Genomic DNA, 6,006 nt, shown 5'->3' on the forward strand with positions numbered 1-6,006 from the left:
TGGACTTATTGCCTTACAAATGAACATTGGCAGTTGTGCCTAATAGATAACATCGGCAACTATGGACTTAGTGTCTGTTGGATAAACCCTAGCAGCGATGGACTTCGTGCCTATTCCTTAGGACTAAATAAATGATGAATATATGATTCTTAGGGTAGATCTTTAAGAATAAAGAAGATAATGGGGATGAGAAATTGGGTTAATTGTTTGATGATTAAACATAATAATTATATTATTGTGGGTTGAAAAAACCCTATGTACTCACCAGGTTTCCCAACATGACTAACTCAGTTTATTGTATCACAGGTGGTTATATGAAAGATACATTCTGCTGAGAGATTCAATGAGTATTAGGCCACTAGTTTAATTACTGTAAGGTTTGTAATATTTCGTTATGCTTATGTTTCTGTATTGACGATGACATACCAATGTTTTAAATAAAAATACATTCCTTCGGAAATGCTTTGATAACATCTTTATCATGTTTTCTGGGAACAAATTTCGCAATACTATTTTTCAAAAAGGATACTCTGATTTTTAAATAAGCATAAATAGAATTTTTAAAATGACCGTGAATTTGGGGATGTCACAGTAAGCAACAAAATAAAAACGCAGGATTTAATGCAGATTTACCGAGTTTCCAACAGCAATGGAAAACGATAAACGCAAAGTGAGTACTGAGAAACCGGGAAGAAATCGCAAAGAGAATGAGAGAGTTTTCAATTTTCATGAGTATCAAATATGGTTCCTAGGGAGCTGTATTTAAAGGCATCGAAACCCTGGAAGGTAGAAAAGGGCCCACATAGGCCGGCCCCTGGAAACCCTAGGGCGGCGACTTGATCTCCAAGCAAACCGTTTTCTGGGCCTTCTAGAATATTCCGACTTGACCTCCTCGAAGTCAATGACAGTCAACCATTTGATCGGATCGGTCAAACCGACTTGACCCGAACTCGTCAAAAATAAAAGCTCCTCAGCTCCCAACGACCGATGCGTCATGCACCTAAATCGCGCTATTTCACGCACTCACGACATCAGCTAGTGCTAGCCTAGAGTAGGCACACGCGTGGGCTTGGCCCATTCCTTTGATCCACTAAAACATTTGAAGGCTTATCAAGAGAAATGGTATATAAACCCACTAAAAGTTTCTTTCCCCACCAATGTGGGATAGAGGAAACTTGTCAACTTGCAAGATTATATATATATATATATATATATATATATATATATATATATATATATATATATATATATATATATATACTAGTTGTTTACCCGCGTCAAACGACGGGTGCGAATAGTTTCTTTCAGAAATTAGTTTTTAAAAGTGATTAGTTTTTGCGTAGCTATTAATTTAGAATATATTTATTGGAGAAAATTACTCCAATTAAACCCTACTTTGTTTTAATCTTGAATCATATTTTTGTATTTCATGTCCGATTCCCCTGTCAATATTTTAGATACCGTGATTAAAAAACCTTGCATTTTTTATTTTTTGATTTCACCTATTTAATCATTTTTTCTCAAAAAAAAAGTTGTAAATTGTGAGTATTTTTGGGAAAAAAATTCGAAGGTTTTTTTAGGAAATTTCAACTTACAACAACTTCTTACATGTCATTTATGTCATTTATGTGATCATCAAAAATAGCCAATTTATGTAGTAATCCTATACGTGAATATTAGGTTTTATTAAATGCCTAATATATTTCATGTCATTCACATGACATTTTGTTTAATTTAAAATAAACAAAACTTAAATTTACCTAAATTTATCTCAGAGAATAAATAAAACAAAAGATAATATTTAATTATGTTGTACCTAATTTTTGTTTTTAGATTGAACAAATCTTACGTAAAATCAAAACAAAAAAAATAAATCATTCATTTATTTTATGTAATAGTTTGTTAAAAAAAGTTAGGAATCCCACAAACCCATCACCATAGTTTATTAAAAAGCACATCCAAATAATCGACGACCAATAATAATGAACCTGAAGCTGCAACATGTAATGAAAAGATACAACCAATTACAATGAACATTCCTCTTAGCCCAAAACAAAAACAAAAAGGAATGGATAAAAGGAATTTAAGGGTAAAATAGTCCAATTGCAACACAATTCGCTAAAGGATACCATTCATATTGTAAGACAACTTACAATAGAGCACAACAATGTTGTCACATTCTACAAGCAACACAAAATAAAGAATGGGGGATAACAAAGATCTTAAGGGCAAATTCGTCCAAATGAGTGACAATTATCCCTAGGATACAAAACAAATCAATATTCCAGCTCCGCAAGACACCAAAGTGCATAAGTAGATATAAATTTTGCCACTAATAGCCCATGACCAAAAAAGAGAGTTTCTTGTGCATATTTTGGCCTATTAAGAAAAACCAAAAACCTATGATAAAAGTTGATTACCAGTTAGAAGTTGTAAGCTGTTGAAAAAAAATTAGAAATTGTATATAATAAAAAAAGAAGTTATGATCAATTGAACCAAAAACGGAACATGCAAAAATCAAATACTTTGTACGGTTAACCGGAAACCATGTTGTCGTAAAAAATAAACTTATGTTACCATCGTAATTGTGAAGAATATGCATTTTGTCAAAAACTTAAGTCACTCTTAGAAAACCAATTGCACCTTATACTTATACTTATGTTGCTGTTTAAAAACCAATTACACTAATGATTTTCCTATGCGAACCACTTTAAGTAATATAATAAAAAATATGATTTTCCTATGCGAACCACTTTAAGTAATATAATAAAAAATAATGACTGAATAAAATTATTCTGAAGTATTGAACTAAATGCTTAAAAGTCTTTAACGATTTAATTGGATTTTAAAAACCTATGATTTTAGTAAAACAAATCAATAAATTTTTTGGAAAGAATATCACTTTGAAGTTTCAAACTTGAAAATGTAGTCGAAATCAAAATCATTGGCAAGCAAAAAAACACCTGGTGCAAACATTTGGTTAAAAAAAAGATGTCGTATGACCGATTTGAACCACGAAACAGATTAAGTATAAATAGGAAAATATATACTTATATAGGCAAGATGGGAAGTACAAAATTTTCTAATAATGTCTACAAAATCTTTAATAAATTGGTCGAAGAGGAGATCATTACATAAAAATGCACAAATGGTCACTTGAGATATAGATCCAGAATTACCGGTATTTCTTGATGATCAGATTAGTAAAGGATAGAAATATGACCTTATTTAAAAAAAAAAAACCATGTTGCTTAGCTTGTCATTTCCTTTCCCTGCTCCAGTTTTGCACTTCCCTTTCCCTGTTCCAGTTTTGCACTTCCCAACAAAACCACTAAGAATTACATCATTTATACCTCTACACCAATATTAATATACAATAAGAAAAACAAATACATAAAAGGAATAAATTAACAATTAAGAGATGGTATAGATTTTGTTTTATTATTAGTTTAACCAGAAAATAATATGCAAAAAGCTTCTCTATAAATGATTTCAAACATATTTTGTCTATTAATGGTTTCAAACAAAAACATTACAATTAGACCACCAATATAACCACTCAAGTAACATAAATACATAAACATAAATACAATATGTAGTGAGTATTTGTATTCTAGATGTGTATACCAACCAATTTTTGAAGTACCACTCACGCTTTCCTACTCTAGAAAAGTAAAGTGAGAAATATGATTAAACCTTAATGCTCAATTGATCAATTTTCCAAAAAATAAAAAATAAATAAACATACAGTTCATGATCGGTCCAATTTCAATATACCAAGAACAACTACGGTAAGTTGTAATATTTAATTTTTGGTGTTGGTTATACTTTGAGTATGAACGTTGTTAATTCTACATCTTGACAGATGTCCTAAAAGCAAGATCCAATGCCTTAACAGTGGCCATAAAAACTAACCAGGAAACTAATCTAACAACTCCATTTTTACATGAGAAAATGAAGATATATTAAAAAAAACTATGAAATTGAAGCCTTGGACAAAAAACTTCTCACCATGGCTTCTTATTTACCTAACTTTCACTTCTACGATACAATCTTATTTAAACATTTGAAGGCTACCATTTAGTTTATCAAAAACTCTAAATGTCACAAACAATGAATATACATTGAAATTAAAAAAAAAACATTGTTATTTAACTTTTATTTGTATTTACCTGCACTCGAGAGGAAGATCCCGTCATGGGTAAGTCGGATGCAGTGTTTCCTGACCAGGTAAAGAGATCTGTCAACCAAGTTTTTTTGAGACATTTCATCGAACACATGGGTTTCATGTTCTTTCAATAGATAATAAAACCGTAAAACATATTTTTTATGTATCCTAAGAAAAAAAACAACAAATATAAGGTCCTCAAACCTTTAAACATGAAAGTGAAACAAACAAACTGTATGATGGAAAAGATTGAAGCAGACAATTAGCTTTAAAAACATAATTTCTGAAAATAACCTCTTTCTAGTTATTATGGCTAGTCAAAACCCTAAAAAAAGAAATCTTTCAAACAAAAAAATCCAAAATAGAAATAGAAACGCAACAACTCTTTTACTGCTAGAGTTTCAATTAGGGCTTATAAATCAAAAGAGAACATAGGAAGAATGGAAAGATAGTAGAGATGGTGTACCAGTAAACCGATTTATATGGGTTGACAATGTGATTTTTCATGGTCAAAAACCCACATCAAACATGAAATTGGAAAGTTGATGGTGGGGGTTCACAAGGGTGGAGGTGGTTCGAGGTTCGTCAATAGTTGGAGAGGAGTGTTCGGTGGTTGTGTTCACCGATGGCGGTGGTTGTTGTACTTGGCTGATGGTGGTGTTTGGTGTGGTAATGATGGTTGTAGATCGAGAAACAATAGACAGAGAAGAGACATAGTTGAACCTGTTTGGTAGCTTCTCCAAAGTCATCGGATCCTTTTACTTGTTGTTGCTCCTTTGCCGGAGGTAGATTTCATTGTCATCTGCAATAACAAAAAAACAAATTACTATCAATACACATCAAGATTTAAAAACAATGAAATATGTTTCCTTTTAAAGTATTGCAGGTTGTATTCTAAAGAAAAGACATGGGGAGAGAAAGAAAGCTTTTCTGGTTGTAGGTGGTTGTGCCCTAATCCCCTAATCTAATAAATAAGAGCAATTTTGCTACGTGGCATTCAATTAGTCCCTCCCAATCGATTTATCCCGCTCAAAATACAAAAGTGAATTTCCTCAAATACCCTTCTGCTCCATCGTTTCTGCTTCATCGTTTGTAGTTTGTATTGATATAGCAATTTATCCGCAATCAGTTCCGAATTCGATAACAATAAATCAGGAATTCCACAGCAAGAAATCAGTCATATCCAAACTTATTCACCGATTCTTAGAAGGTAGATTCTATTGAACCCTAATCCTCTTCCCTCTCCATCAATGGTTCATTGCAAGAAACGGTGTCGAACGCTACATCCAGGTAATTAGCCTTTGATTTTGGATTTGAACTAAGCTACAATCGATATGGGTGTAATTTCTTTTTTGTAATTGGTTTTGGAGTCGCGGTTGAGTTTTTTTGATCGATATTCTGGTTGTGTTTCCAAACGGAGACCCTTTTTTGAGTTTTTTTCATACGCGAAATTACCACATATCTGTTTGTGTTCCTAAACGCTGTCGAGGAAATCAGAATATCCATCGAAAAATGCAGTCAGCCGAGCAATTGGTACTCGATCTCAGTAGTCCTGATCTTTGTGAAAACGCTCTTCTCGAACTCTCCAAGGTATGTTTACTTTGTGCACTTTCGTTGTGATGGATAACGTGATAATTTTATTCGTTTTTTTAGGATTTAGTTAGATGAAGCAGTGTAAGATTATGTGTGACATCCCCAAATTCACGGCCAGAAAAGACCGGTTTAATTTATGCTTTTAAAATAGTTTCAGAGTAATCCTTTGATTAAAAGAGTTGCGGAATTTGTTCCCAAAACGAAATATGATAAAATAAGATTTACCAAGGCATTTCTTAAAGAAA

General features: G+C 32.4%; 1 long non-coding RNA gene across 1 annotated transcript; it reads right to left on the bottom strand.

Moving 5' to 3' along the window:
- Positions 1-2,129: 2,129 nt before the first annotated feature.
- LOC145133995 (uncharacterized) lies at positions 2,130-5,077 on the bottom strand. The gene is made up of 3 exons (XR_013718859.1): positions 4,173-5,077; positions 3,180-3,315; positions 2,130-2,400 (listed from the first exon to the last, which is right to left on the bottom strand). It is a non-coding gene; the product is annotated as an uncharacterized LOC145133995 (long non-coding RNA).
- Positions 5,078-6,006: the final 929 nt, after the last annotated feature.

The sequence above is a fragment of the Lactuca virosa genome, chromosome 8 (assembly GCF_052849685.1).
Source record: "Lactuca virosa cultivar CGN04683 chromosome 8, Lactuca_virosa_CGN04683_v6, whole genome shotgun sequence".
Taxonomy (NCBI): domain Eukaryota; kingdom Viridiplantae; phylum Streptophyta; class Magnoliopsida; order Asterales; family Asteraceae; genus Lactuca; species Lactuca virosa.